This window comes from Pleurodeles waltl, chromosome 5 (genome assembly GCF_031143425.1).
Source record: "Pleurodeles waltl isolate 20211129_DDA chromosome 5, aPleWal1.hap1.20221129, whole genome shotgun sequence".
Classification (NCBI taxonomy): Eukaryota; Metazoa; Chordata; class Amphibia; order Caudata; family Salamandridae; genus Pleurodeles; species Pleurodeles waltl.
The window spans coordinates 1,010,237,257-1,010,253,133 of record NC_090444.1 but is presented as its reverse complement, the minus strand read 5'-3'; the positions used below and the strand labels follow the sequence as shown (position 1 = coordinate 1,010,253,133).

Here is a 15,877-nt window from a genome sequence, read left to right as displayed (position 1 = left end):
CGCAGATGGAATTGAGCAAAAGTGGATTAGCCCTGGTTGTGTCATTTTGCTTTTTAAAATTAATTTTAACCACACTACAGTGCATCCGCCCTTCTGTACAGCATGGCTACTAAACATTGCCCAAGCCAATAGCTCTCATAGGCAAGACCTATTGGCTTTGCCAATGCTTGTTATGTATGCTGGAGCAGGGCCATCAGACCATGCAAAAACACTGCAGGGATTTGAGTCGCCAACCTTGAGCAATTGTTTGATGTGATTTTCACATTTTCTATCAACCCAAATGAATATTCTGCAGTTATACATTTGGTGGTTGTGATTATAAAAGGAGACCGTATTCGTAATTGCATGTACAATAAAAAATAAACTAGATATCAGTTGAACATTGTTTTGTATTTACAACTTTAAACTCTAAAATATTTTAAATAACGAGTAGCATTGATAAGGGAAGTCATAGTGTGTGTGTCTGAACAAAGTTTTTGTTGTAACTCTGTTAAAGGTTAAATTCTAAAGGCAAAAATATTTTGTTTGATAAGCTTATTGCTGAAGGTCTGTTACAGTGTTCAGTCATGTCATTTTACCAGAAACATATCCATCTTCTGGATTTTCCTTCCAGTATGATTGTGGCCTAAACTGTGTGAAAACTCCACAACCTCCAATTCTTTAACTTTTAAGCCTTTCTTTCTATTCATGGCTTTTGGATTATACATATTTGAAAAACGTCCATTGATTATTAACCTCTTCATCCCTGATTTGATTGATTTGAAGGAGATTTATAAAGCACACAAATACCCAAAGGCGTCAAGGCACAATATTCTTAAAGGTGTGATTATTCCAGCGTGAATTAAAACCAGCAATGGCACGTGGAATGCCATATAGCATGAAAAGCCAGGCTTTCCTAAAGGGAGAGAGTAATCTTATACCGGTCAGGTGACTTAGCGAGTCACACAGTCTAGCTCCCATTTAAGAAAGCTCTACCTCCCCATTTCTTCTCCTGAAATCTGGGCACTGTCACCATGTTAAGGCAGGTTAACGTAGATATCTAACCGGGATATACCTGTGAAACATAGCCTTGATTCCTGCCAGATGGGTATGGTAGAGGGCACTATGCACTATACAGACAGCCTAGAACATAATGTGTTTTCTTGTTGGGAGCCAGTAAAGGTAATGTATTTCCTTGGCTACCAACCGCTTTTTTGGAAATTCCAGGGTAAGCCTGGCCAACACATTCTGCACTAACTGCAGTTTAGATGATATTCTCTGGCTAGTGCCCAAATAAAGGGTATTACAGTAATTAACTCCTGACATAACTAAAGCTAGAGCCACTTGCTTCTGTGCTGCGAGAGGGATGAGAGGAATAAAAATCCTCAATCTTCTGAAACATGTTGGGACAGTGTGGTTGGCCTGAAGATTTAGGGAGATCTTACAATACAACCTCACTCCTAGATGCTTAGCCTTCTCAGTAGGTATAGGAGAAGTACCTAGTGTCTAAGCCCACAAATTATTGTTTCTTATGGAGGTTTGTCATCCAAAAAGCAGTACCTCAATCTTTACCCACATTGAGCTTCAGGTAGTTCCTCCCCATCTACCCAGCTACTACTGACATGAAGTGATTGAAATTAGCTTTAGGAGCTTCAGTGTCTTTCATAACCTGTAGCCCAAATGAACGAACAATCCTAAGTGGGGGAGCCGTACAAGTTGAAAAGCTTTGGACTTAAAGATGAGCCCTGCAGTATCCCACATGACAGAGAGAACGGGTCAGATAGAAATTGGTTCACAGCCTCCCTCTGGGATCTGTCCTTAAGGAAAGAAGACAGTAGTTTCAAAGCCCTGCCTGAGACACCCAATTCCTGTAAGTGGTTGATGGTGTCGGAGGCCACAGACAGGTCCAGCAGCATCGATGCCGCGCCCTGCCCGGCAGCCACTAGCCGTCTTGCACTGTCCGTGGCCACCACCAATGCTGCTTCGGTATAATGATCTCTCCGGAACCCACACTGTGATAAATCCAACCAACTCTGCTCTTCCGCTTACACAATCAAGTGGTTTTAAGATGTCTTTCCAAGATCTTTGCAGGAACTGGGAGTAGAAAGAGAGAGAGATGGGAAGCATTTAAGGTCTTTGGGGTCCATGTTAGATTTCATAGGAAGAGGCTTCACTACTGCTTCCTTCCACAGCCAAAGGTATCACCCAGATGAGATGGCTTCATTCATTATGGATGAAAGAGGTAGCACTACCAAACTAGCATCCATGTGGAGGATTTTAGGAGTACATGGTTCCGGGGGGAGCCTGACTTACTATTAAGAAGATGCCTAAGATGTACGTGAATGCTGGGGAACGGTAATACACAACTTCCTCTTCGTGGGCTTGGTTGACACACTAACCTCTTATCATAATAATGACCCCTGACTTGATCGTGTTTATTGATTCTGTAGACTACAAATGCACTTGCTAAAGCAAATAACGCTTTGAACGCATTTTCTAGAACAACTTAAGTTATACATTTAATGACTGACTATGCATATTTCATGCATATCATCGTGGGTATGCAGATGTCCAATTGGGCCTACACTTAATTCAGCTTGCTACTACTCTGTTCTCTACCTGAGTTCCATAAGCTTTATTCTACCTGCCAAAATGATCGTTAGAGTTGTACTAGTATATGTACACCCTGCTTTCCAAGAAAGGATGGTGTTATTGCAGACACAGCTTCCTTGGCATCTGTGCATACTCATTCTTTTGTGAGTGTACAATAAAGGGGGCAAGAGTGCATAACGCACAATCGAAGGCCGTGAACGCAGAGGCCCTGAATGTACCATCTTCTCAAACCACGAAGTTCAGCCTTTTCTGCGTACTTGCCGAAGAAGCTCCTTGATGCTTCTTCTGTAAGTCACTCTTGGCCATGCTAGCTCCACAGGATGTTCCTTTCTTGGTTCAGAGATGCCTTTGAATTTTACAATATGGGCACTAAAAGCATGCTATTTTTCTGGATGTGGAATGAGGGTAGGCCTTTGAATGCAAAATGTTTCTGCTAAGCAGTTATGATAGTACAATGTTGTGTCAACTTCGGAGGGACCTATAGTAAGGAACAGCAGTACCAATGCCCCTTTGTGCAGTTGGCAGCATAAGGAGGGCTGAGCAGATAAAGAAGTTACTGTTGAGAAAATGATGTAGAGGGTTTAATCTCATCAGCAAATTCCCTGTCCATTACATGTGGAATTTACCTATTTGTGATATTAACAAATATGGCATTTTATTTTAGCAAATTGAAGTGGTACATTACTGAGTGGCAGATAAATATGGATGTATACTGAGGATTAGTGACTATGGTTACATTCTTGATATTCATCATTGATCACTGAACAAGCGCCACAATTAAAGAGTGATGGGTCAAATGTGCCCATGCAGCCAAGTCTGCCAAGATGGCAGAGCGGTGAGATGCTCTCTACCATTGCTCCACCTGGCTGACCACCCTGTGAGCATTTACTCTGCCCATTCGCTTTTATGAACCTACACCCCCTCACCTACACCCCTGAACTTCTCTCTTGATGCACTGATGATTGTAATTAGGGGAGCGCCGCTGAACCGAGGAGGCAGGACAACAGGTGTGACAGCTGGCTGGGCCATGGAGCTGCATGGTGAGGGCCTCACAGCCTGGATGGTGACAAGTAGGGGAGGAGCGACCCCGCTGAGTGATCAGGACTGGACCGTACTGTGCTGCACTTGGTGCTGTTGTGAGCCCCTGGGAGCATTTTGAGAATCTGCCCCAGACTTTTTTTTGCCTTTAAGAAGCTCACCCTCTGCATAAAGAGCAGGGAAAAATTAAACATTAAACATATCCGACAAGTTACCGTTCTTCGGCCAACGCTAAACAAAAAGGGGTGGCAATATATCTGAAATGAAATCTCCCCATATCAGTTGCACCTTCTATTTGCATGTCTACCGCACCCACTCGTGAATTGACTACATCTTACTGTGTAACTCCCTAATGGGACTTACTTGAACAGCATCAATCTGCGCTATTTCGGTTTCCAGCTATGCACCAGTCAAGATCCTACTTTCCCAGGGACCTAGGAAACCTGCAAGAAATTGGAAAGTGCACCCATCGCTACCCAGTCACAAAAAGTGGAATAGTCCAATGAACAGAGGACTGAATTGAACTAAATGAGGGCGGGGAGGTCACCATCCCTGGTGTGTGGGTTACACTTCTTCAGGCAGTGATGCAAGGGCACTTCATAGCAGCGATCAACGCACGAATACAACTACACAAGTACAGAAGTTGGAAGATAAGATTAGAGAGCTTGAGCAGATACGACTACAACAACTCTTTCTTAGTGTCATTCCAGCACTCACGGCGGCCAGAGGCCAATTACAAATTTATTACACCAGTGAGCCAAAGCTCTCCATACTGCACCTTAACAATCGGTCCTACAGAACTTGTGATTAAGTAGGCACTTACATAGCCCAGCATCTGAGAGGCAAACGGAAAAAGAGTGTATACTTGAAAAAACAGCCACCTTAGGGGCATGGCTATTGGATGATGAGGAGAAAGCCTGCACATTCTGTACTTTTTGTGAGCATCCCCACCTCTAGAGGCCTGGGAAACCTTTCTTGAGTCAATCTCACTGGCTAGACTTATGGACTGAGAGGACAGATCCTCCCGGAGGAGGTACTATTAACCATTAAACCTCGTAATCCCAAAAATATGCCTGGGCCTGATGGCATTATGCCTCAGTTTTACAAAACCTACTCCTCCCAACTAATTCCAAAGCCCATGGCCCTGTTTAACCATTGTGCCACAAAGGAAGTCATTGTTCTGACGATGGGAGAAACCATGGTGAACAGTAATCCCAAAGCATGGCAAACATACTATATATGTAGATCTTGGCAACCCATCTCAACACAATACTTTCCTCTCTAGTGCGCCCAGGTTAGAGTGGCTTCGTCCGGGGCCTCCAGGCCCATGACCACATTAGAACAGCCATCCGCCTGACTGAGAAGGCCTTCCTTAAACACACAGCTGCAATACTACTATCTGTTGGTGTGGAGAAGGCCTTTGCCAGGGTGGATTGGACTTTCTCGCCTCTCGCACTACAGAAAATGGGCATGAGACCAAATTTCCTATGACTAATGTTCTCTAACCATGCTGATCTGGTCACATATAGTCAATTTTAATAGGCACCTCTCCAGAACATTCAGATTAACCAGGGCCACTCAACAGGGATTTCCCCTGAGTCCCCCCTTGCTTGTCCTGTTTATGAACCCCTGCCGTGCCTAATCTGTCGGACCCAACACCGTCACAGGTATCAACTTTGGGCTCAGAGAATTGAAAATTTCCCTTTATGCAGACCATGTGCTCTCAACTTTAGGATCCCCAGCTACATCAATCCTGGCTTTAGTAAACATCCTGGAAAGTTTCAGAAAGGTAGCAAGATATAAAATTAACTATGATAAATCTGGGATACTCAATTTAACCCTTGCAATGGAGGAGGTAGCTAGGGTAGCGCCCCACTTTCATTTTCTTTGAGCTAAAACTTCAATTAGTTATTTAAGTGTCTGCCTCACAGAATCATTGAAGGCTTTGTTCGTGGCTAACTACCTGCCCCTGCTTACTGCCATTACGAAAGACCTCCACGCTTGGGGCAATTGATGTTCTTGTGGCCTAGACTTATTAATATGCTCAAAATTAACGTCCTCCAAAGATTACTTTTATCACTTTCATGCACTCACAATCTGGCTTTATTCCCTCTTATCCTAAACTTATTCAGTGTAAACCGACAACATTTATTTGGAAGGGCAAAGCCCCGAGACTCCGGCAGAAAGTTATCACCCAGTTGAAGGGGACAGAAGGCTTGGCAGGCCTCAGCATTCCCCATTATTATGGTGCTGCACGGTTACAATGCTCTCTGATGAAAATGCAGAGTTCATCATACCACAGTCTGGAGGCTTTTGTGAAGTATAGTTGGAGAAGCGCTATAGCTGTCCAAATGCCTACAGTAGCACACTGGTAGGCAAAACACCGAAGACCAGGGATAAACGTGAGTGTGACCAGGCAGGTGACCTATCCTTCCTTTTACATCCCAATCCGTTACAATCCTCAATTAATGTCTGCATTGAATAGTCAAATCCTTTCAGCAGTGTAAATACGCATGTGGAGTGCCTGAAACTGAGTTATTACGCTATGCCCAGATGCAACATTGGGTGACTCGCCCTTCTATCAATGATGAAGCCACTAGAGCAAAAGCACCCTTGTAGTTAAAGCTCCCCAAGCTAGTCAGCACACTAGGCACCATCTCAGCACTGTAGCAACTTCTTTTAGCACACAATGCTCCGTCCTTGTGTTCATAACCGGGAATGGGAGCAGGCAGTGGGACACCAGGTGTTGGTCAGAAGGTGGGACAAGCTACTCAGACATTCTATCCTCGCCTGTCTTGGCCTTGGGGACAAAGATAAATTATAAGATATGTTATGGTTGGCTCTACAATTCCCATGGACTGCACTTCATGTATCGCAACTCCTCCCCTAGGTGATGGCGAGAATGTGATACACTAGGCAATGTACTTCACATTTTGTGTGTATGCCTGGTAATTAAGCCATTCTGGGAGGCGTTATTTAGGTTACTCCTGCAGGTCCGTACGTCCCCCATCTCGACAAAGCCAGAGGTTCTGCTCCTGGGCCTCTAATGCAGGTGTCCAGATGTGAATGGCATATGTGACTCCAGTGCCCTTGTGTGGCAAAACTCCCCATAGTCCATAAATGAAAGATAGCAGATTGCCCACCATGGATGCAGTGGCACCAGAGACTATGGAACATTCTAGCCATAGAAAGCTTGACCTGCAATGTCCATGGGTCTCTCGGCCTTTGAAGCGTAATGGCACCCTCTAGTGCAATACTGTAGTAGAGGAGTCCCTAGCTTGGAACCCACCCTCTCTCCCCACCACCACCATACTGAAGGACACTGGACCTTTCACTGACAGAGTGATCTCCCACCAATCACTATGGTGCAGCTGTTGAATCAATGGGCTGAGTGGGCATGGCACTTGTGGACAAGAGACCGGTTACTACGAACACACAGTTTGTAGAGGATATACCAAGTAAACTTAATCCTATGCAGTTAGGGAGAGATGGGGAGGGAAGAGAGGCAGGGGCGTGGATTGCGTTAACATGAAACGGGCATGGTTTAGCCCTAGAGAATTCATTCTGCAATCCAGAGCGAGATCTTTTCCTGACAAAATTGCCTATTTGACCACAATCTGCCCCTACACCAACAAAATTGTCAAAATGATCAAAAAACACACTGGTTGTTTTTTTAACATGGAGGGCTTTAAGGGGCCGTCTTTATTCTCATGAAAAGTGGAAAGAACATTAGAGACCATTTGGTTCATGCAAACTCTAATCTACTGAAACCACAAGAAACTATTTTGTTTTCCTGGGGATTAGACCTTATCAAGAGCGATGTTAAATGGGGCAATTTGATAGCATGTCAGTTTACACAAAACACCAGAGTCTTTAAACATGGCAACATACAGATGTCCTTACAGCACCACATTAATTGCTAGTTGACAAATGTAATTTACTGTATATTGTGTCCTTGTAATTTGATTTACATTGGACAGACATCACAGCAGGTAAAGGCCAGGATTGGCCACCATAGCAGCCGCATTCAATGTGGCATTGAAACTGCTCCACTGATACTGCACTACTTGGAGCACCATCACTTGGAGCACCATGCGGATGATCTGAGATGGCAAATCATCAAATCGTTTAAACCGTCACCAAGAGGGGAAGACACCGCATACAGCCTACAATGTTTGGAGTGCAAATGGAGCGACAACATTATATTCTATTAAAAACAGACTAAACCCCATGGAGAAGTGGCACAGGTTTATCTCCCTCATGAGCTAATTATTACAACCTGCTATTTGAGCCCTGGCCTTTGATTTATTTATTTTGTTTCATTACCGCTTTGCCCATTTTTGGCTGTTTTGCCCTCTTTTTATAATGTCCTAATGAGCAATCCACCTGGCTATCGATTGAGTTCTTCCCTCGGCATGAAAGCCTACTTATGCTCTTGGCTGCCTATGATTATTATATATTTTCTTTGATGTCCTTAAGCATGCGACTTGCCCCTGAGCTATGTTGCCCACTAAATAAGATTAAAAGTTGACCTTAATTTTACACTCTATTTTAATTTTATGTATTTTTTTTAATGTATTTTCTATTATTATTATGTTGTCTTGTCTCCACTATTGCCGGTCTGTTTGCCACATGATATTATATTTGCATTCAATTCTTCTATGTTGGTAATTTTTATCTTCTGCTCTGTCTCTTTTTGTTACCCCATCTCGCGACTCCTAATGAGCATTCCTGGTTGTTCAAAGCCTCCCCTTGGCGCACCCCAGCCCCTCCCACTCCGCAGTGACCACACACCCCTCCACGAGGATGTGCCCCACGCCTTGTGGTGGCCTTGGCGCCATACCTGTAGTTTGGACACAGTGTCCCGCAGCTCAGAGACAATGTTGACTGCATTGCTCCCAGTGATTCTCCGATCGTGGAGCTATCTAGCTTTTGCTGCTTCCAGACTTCCCAACTACTTGTTGCTTGTTCCCCTTTAGGGTCTCCCCAATTCTTAGGCAGTTCTAATTGTCTCTCGGGTAAGTGTGCTCCACCCAACTTGTTGCCTCTATACTGTGGTTGGCTAACTTTTGCCTCAATACTAATATTGCCCATTCTAAATAATTTTAAGGCACAGCCCCATGAGCATAATTATTTCATTCAAGCGCCTTTTGTGTAATTGATTTACTCGCAACTTTTCATCATTAGACCACCTTCAGTCTTAGAATCACTCGTTTTACTCCTGGGTAAGCGCTCCTGCAAAACACTACAAAATCTATGGTGGCAGTGTAAGCCTATTTGCTAATAATTTCCCTTATTATTTCCCTACATGCCTTATTTTAGGCACTGCCCCTTGAAGTATGTTTTCAAATTGCTGCACACATTTGTCTTGGTGCCATTGATTTGCTCTACACATGAACTAGTTTCCTGACTATTCAATTCTCCACAGGTTAACCTGTATGTATATATTATTCCTTACCCTCCTATTGGAAACCTATGAGTTGTCCTCAGGGCTAAATGTGCTCCTTCTATTAGTCCCCCTGGTCGCCCTCAGTCCTAATGAGACTAAGATTCTCCTATAGGGTCACAATGCCGGCGTCCTCTCTAAAGACATACCACTGCTTGAAATAACACTATCTAAACTATCCCTAGTGTTTCGGTATGTTCTAGAAGTATATGTCTGTTAATACCAATGTACCTTTATCACACGTACTTAGTCATGGTTTTCCTTCAGGTTAAATTTTTTTTCTTCACTTTGGAGTTCTGTGCACGTGACACGAATCTTCGCAACTCTGCTCATTTAACTGCACTTTATTGTTTGTAATAAATTAAATTCGGATGAATTGTAAGTATCTTCTTCATGCTGGTTTTCATTTTATTTTTTCACAGATTGAATCTTGACAGTTATTGTACGTCTCATTGTTTTCTTTGCATGAGTCCAAGTGAACTCGTCTAAACTTTGGATTGCCAATTGAGGCTTGCCATTTGTTTTTCTCTGCAGCTTCTGTCTTCCACCTCTTTGATATTAAAATGAGTATAATTAACCTAGATAATTATAGCTCCATTACAATGCCAGTTATGAGTTGCAATGTAGCCATGAAATTGCGTATGATTTTACTGTTACCAACTGGTAAAATGGCACCAGTATCAGAGGTCTTGGCGTCCCATAGATTTGAGTCCCAAAGTTGCATTGCTGGGGCTACTGGATGATTTGGGCAGCCCCCGTGCGGACCAGACAATTGTAGGGGTTGCATGCCTCGTAGCCAAAAGAGAGAGAGCCCGCAAGTAGAGGCAACCCAGAAGTCCATCGTTGGCGGACTGAAGGTCGAGGGTTGATCGGTGCGCCCACCAAGAAAAAACCATCTACGCTGCACAAGCTTACCCTGAAAAGCATGATAAAATATGGGGGAAATGGTAGATCCACCATGGAGTTCTATTGCAATGTTAAACTTACGGTTGGTGGACCAGTAGTGAATTGTTTTCCTTGCTATGTTATTTCTGTGATGGATATTGTCAGAACATGCTGTGTGTGTACACTATTCCAAAATCAATAAAATTTGGTTATAAATAAAAAATAAACAAAATGGCACCAGTATTGTGAACCTATGAACTAGGGGAATTAAGCCGGTGGCACTATTTTTCTGACCATAAAACTCCACAATTCCATGGGGTTTTATCACATATGTTTACCACTTCCTCTTAGTAGGTGGTTTATATGCATGGTCCTGTGAGTGGGGTAGGAGTAGGGGAGGGAAACGTAAGTTTTTTTTCATGGTTCCCCAATAGAAGAAAGCACAGAATAAGTCTTGCTCAATCCTAAACGGAAAAAATGTCAGGTTCTCCCACACCAGGCAAAACAGAATGTGAAAAAGCTTAACCACTCCTAATTTGGAGGAGCGAAGTTAATGCATAAAACATGCTTTAATTTCTCTCAGCCTAACTTGTAATCAGGGCCCAGGAGTCTGGTCGGATTGTTGCATGCGATATCCATTCCATTGTTTGTCACTCTTTTGCGAGATGCTGTGGTAGTTAGAAAAAGGCTCGTAGCCCCGCCTATGTCACGTCACTGTCTTTCATTGGTTCGTGGGCTTGCCTTTTAAAATGTGCTTGCTTTAATTAGTGGAAGGCATGCATACGTCATGCCTTTTCCAGTATAGAGTCCTTCTCGAGCACAGTGACCAAGTACTGAAAACATACAAAACAGTTTTCCGTCCGGTTTGTGGACTACTTTTTCTCTTTTTTCGCAGCGCGATCTCTCTTGTTTATTAGTGCAATCACCCTAGTTTTTTTTCCATTTAATGAGGCAAGAAAAGTCCGGTTGGGAGTTTACAACTACTAATAGCTCTAACTCTGAGAAATGCGAGACCCGTTGCATTGCAAATGCTTGTTAAAATGCTGTTGTCAGTTAATTCTTAAGCGGTCTGGCTTACAAAACCTGAATTGGGCTGTAAGGAAATGCCTCCTTGGCATGGTTACCCCCTGACTTTTTGCCTTTGCTGGTGCTATGTTTTGAATTGAAAGTGTGCTGAGGCCTGCTAACCAGGCCCCAGCACCAGTGTTCTTTCCCTAACCTGTACTTTTGATTCCACAATTGGCACACCCTGGCATCCAGGTAAGTCCCTTGTAACTGGTACCCCTGGTACCAAGGGCCCTGATGCCAGGAAAGGTCTCTAAGGGCTGCAGCATATCTTATGCCACCCTGGGGACCCCTCACTCAGCACAGACACACTGCTTGCCAGCTTGTGTGTGCTGATGAGAACAAAACGAGTAAGTCGACATGGCACTCCCCTCAGGGTGCCATGCCAACCTCACACTGCCTATGCAGTATAGATAAGTCACCCCTCTAGTAGGCCTTACAGCCCTAAGGCAGGGTGCACTATACCATAGGTGAGGGCACCAGTGCATGAGTACTGTGCCCCTACAGTGTCTAAGCCAAACCTTAGACATTGTAAGTGCAGGGTAGCCATAAGAGTATATGGTCTGGGAGTCTGTCAAACACGGACTCCACAGCACCATAATGGCTACACTGAAAACTGGGAAGTTTGGTATCAAACTTCTCAGCACAATAAATGCACACTGATGCCAGTGTACATTTTATTGTGAAATACACCCCAGAGGGCACCTTAGAGGTGCCCCCTGAAACCTTAACCGACTATCTGTGTAGGCTGACTGGTTCCAACAGCCTGCCACAACCGAGACATGTTGCTGGCCCCATAGGGAGAGTGCCTTTGTCACTCTGAGGCCAGTAACAAAGCCTGTACTGGGTGGAGATGCTATCACCTCCCCCAGACAGGAGCTGTAACACCTGGCGGTGAGCCTCAAAGGCTTACCCCCTTTGTTCCAGCACCGCAGGGCACTCCAGCTAGTGGAGTTGCCCGCCCCCTCCGGCCACGGCCCCACTTTTGGCGGCAAGACCGGAGGAGATGATGAGAATAACAAGGAGGTGTCACTGGCCAGTCAGGACAGCCCCTAAGGTGTCCTGAGCTGAAGTGACTAACTTTTAGAAATCCTCCATCTTGCAGATGGAGGATTCCCCAATAGGATTAGGAATGTGACCCCCTCCCCTTGGGAGGAGGCACAAAGAGGGTGTACCCACCCTCAGGGCTAGTAGCCATTGGCTACTAACCCCCCAGACCTAAACACGCCCTTAAATTTAGTATTTAAGGGCTTCCCTGAACCTAAGAATTTAGATTCCTGAAACTACAAGAAGAAGAAGACTGCTGAGCTGAAAAACCCCTGCAGAGGAAGAACAGAAGACACTAACTGCTTTGGCCCCAGACTTACCGGCCTGTCTCCTGCCTTCCAAAGAAACCTGCTCCAGCGACACTTTCCAAGGGACCAGCGACCTCTGAATCCTCTGAGGACTGCCCTGCTTCAAGAAAGACAAGAAACTCCCGAGGACAGCGGCACTGCTCCAAAAGAACTGCAACTTTGTTACAGAGGAGCAGATTTAAAGACCTCTGCAAATGCCCGCAAGAAGCGTGAGACTTGCAACACTGCACCCGGCGACCCCGACTCGACTGGTGGAGAACCAACACCTCAGGGAGGACCCTCCGGCGACTCCGAGACCGTGAGTAACCAAAGTTGTCCCCCCTGAGCCCCCACAGCGACGCCTGCAGAGGGAATCCCGAGGCTCCCCCTGACCGCGACTGCTTGAACCTAAAGTCCCGACGGCTGGAAAAGACCCTGCACCCGCAGCCCCCAGCACCTGAAGGAACGGAACTTCTGTGCAGGAGTGACCCCCAGGAGGCCCTCTCCCTTGCCCAGGTGGTGGCTACCCTGAGGAGCCCCCCCCCCCCTTGCCTGCCTGCACCGCTGAAGAGATCCCTTGGTCTCTCATTGAAAACCATTGAAAACCCGACGCGTGTTTGCACACTGCACCCGGCCGCCCCCGCGCTGCTGAGGGTGTACTTTTTGTGCTGACTTGTCCCCCCCCCCCCCCCGGTGCCCTACAAAAACCCCCTGGTCTGCCCTCCGAAGACGCGGGTACTTACCTGCTGGCAGACTGGAACCGGGGCACCCCCTTCTCTCCATTGAAGCCTATGTGTTTTGGGCACCTCTTTGACCTCTGCACCTGACCGGCCCTGAGCTGCTGGTGTGGTAACTTTGGGGTTGCTCTGAACCCCCAACGGTGGGCTACCTTGGACCCAAACCTGAGACTTGTAAGTGATTTACTTACCTGCTAAAACTAACAATAACTTACCTCCCCCAGGAACTGTGAAAATTGCACTGTGTCCACTTTTAAAACAGCTTATTGTGTTTTATGTAAAAAGTATATATGCTACTGTGATTATTCAAAGTTCCTAAAGTACTTACCTGCAATACCTTTCAAGTGAGATATTACATGTAGAATTTGAACCTGTGGTTCTTAAAATAAACTAAGAAAATATATTTTTCTATAACAAAACCTATTGGCTGGATTTGTCTCTGAGTGTGTGTTCCTCATTTATTGCCTGTGTGTATGTACAACAAATGCTTAACACTACTCCTTTGATAAGCCTACTGCTCGACCACACTACCACAAAATAGAGCATTAGTATTATCTCTTTTTGCCACTATCTTACCTCTAAGGGGAACCCTTGGACTCTGTGCATACTATTCCTTACTTTGAAATAGTGCATACAGAGCCAACTTCCTACATGGGCAATTTAAAAATCTTCTCATGAAGTTGGTTTCCAGTTGAAATAGTCTTTCATCCTTTTCTGGTATTCACAGAGGATCCCAAAAGTTTATCCTGAAAATCAGCTTGCGTTGTAAACTTGGGGATCATCCCAATTTTGAACAGTTCCTCTAGATAGAATCCCTTCCCTCTCACTGCCTTTAAATATATTGATACTGTTACCCTTCCTACATTGCCGTAAGTAACTTAGGGATAGATGTACAAAGCATTTTTGAGGATGCAAACTGCCCGATTTGCAGAATCGGGCTGTTTGCGACTGCAGAAATGCTTTTTAGGATGTACAAAGCCCAAATTGCGATTCAGTAACTTATCGAATCGCAGTTTACATTTTGTGATTCCCTATTTGTAAGGGGCTTGTTGAGGGCGTACCCTCCTAATGCTGAATCGGAATGGTATGTGCACATTTTGTATGATCGAAAAGCGGTCACAAAACGTTCCTAATTTACAGCCGTTCTAAAAATGGTGGTAACCAATTCGCAAATGAGAAGGGGTCTCTAAGGGGACCCCTTCCCTGTTAAAAATGGTTGGTAAAATATTGGTTAAGAGCAGGCAGCGCAACCATGGACCGCTACCTTCTTTTAAAAAAAAAAATAAACTTCCAAGTTTAATTTTTTTCTTTCTTTCAGTAATTATTTACCCTTTTATTGAATCAATGCAGAATAGTAACTGGAGTGAGAGGTGCACTGTGTTCAGTACAAAAGAAGTACGTTTACAGAGTTTCAGTAAGGTACGAGTGTCATCTTCTAGACATGAATTTTTGGGCATCGTGTCTAACTCAACAGCTCTTAAATTTGTATGTACAACTTTCCAAATCCATGCATCAAAAATAATAAATACATGTATTTGAATAATATTTAAAAACTTACTAACCAGCTAACAAGTTCTATCTTTTTATAGGTTGCTGACGAGAAAGCTATATAAACACCTTTATGATAGAACACAGCACCTCGCAGAAAGAAATCAGAATTTCGTCTTAAGGTAAGTTTCATTATGTCTCCCATGTTTGGAGTACACATTCAACTATTATACTTGATCTGCCATGCTGTTGAACTCTGCAGCAGTGACTAAAGTAACTAATTAGATGTTGAGAGGAGCCTGTGCCAACACTTGCATCTATGTGCTATACTATGCCATCACTTTATGAGTGAACTCTATTAAAGAAGACTGGAGTTGAACCCCCACTCTACCACTGTATAGAATACCACATAAAACACGTAGGCACACAAATAAAAGACTGTATTTGAATGTGTTCTATGTTGAATTGATTTGGTCTTCTATTAAATATCTAATTCTTGTTGCAATCAATATAGCTGTCATAGAGTTTAATTGAGCCTTTAGGCAGACACCTTCATATGTACTAGGTCTTAAAAAATCCACTCTCAGGGGTGTGGAATTTATTAAAATGTCTACTTGTCCGTGGGGCAGGTTACTTTTGAAATCTACTTGTCCTGTAAAAAAATCTACTTGTCCCTTTGGTGCCCTGTAGTGCGGCGACAAATTATGGCAGCAATCTCATTATGTAAGAGCTCTGATAATAGCCTCTCTGATTATGTCATGGCTACTACTATAGTAGGGCATGAATACTTGCAATTTCAATTCAGACTGTAGCAATTTCCTTATTTTGCCACCTTCCTGTAGAGCTACATACTGGGGCTGGAGGAAACAGTAAGCAATAGTTCCAGGGCTGGAATGCCTTTGAGTCTGCAAACCTACTGACTTGCATGTTTAAGGATTTCACCAGCTCTTCTCTAATATTTTCCCATAATGTGAGAGATTTGAAATTTACTCCTGACAAGGGAAGAAGTAGAAGGTCTTCCAGGTTTGGTGGAAAAAAATAGAGGTTGGAGGGAAAGTGAACTTGTAAACGCTCAATAGATTTTCACATGAACAAATCTACACATGCATATTTGCTCATGCTAAAATACACTTCACAAATATTTTCTAGGAGTACAATTTCCTTGTCTACTTCTGTAAGTTCTTGTGAATTCATGAAAGCCACTAATTCAAAGACAGACCATTGGTGTACTTTAGTGACATTCTTTAAGAATTGGGTCCCTAATCAGGTCTGGCGTTAAAGACTTTTTGTCC

At 44.0% G+C, this 15,877-nt stretch overlaps 1 protein-coding gene across 4 annotated transcripts in view; it reads left to right on the top strand.

Moving 5' to 3' along the window:
- Window positions 1-15,877, top strand: part of TAB2 (TGF-beta activated kinase 1 (MAP3K7) binding protein 2) — a 190,732-nt gene that overhangs the window by 26,757 nt on the left and 148,098 nt on the right. For all 4 annotated transcript variants that reach the window (XM_069235181.1, XM_069235180.1, XM_069235179.1 and 1 more), the window contains exon 2: window positions 14,687-14,767. The gene's annotated coding sequence lies outside the window, so the exon portion shown is untranslated. The remainder of the gene's footprint in view (window positions 1-14,686; window positions 14,768-15,877) is intronic.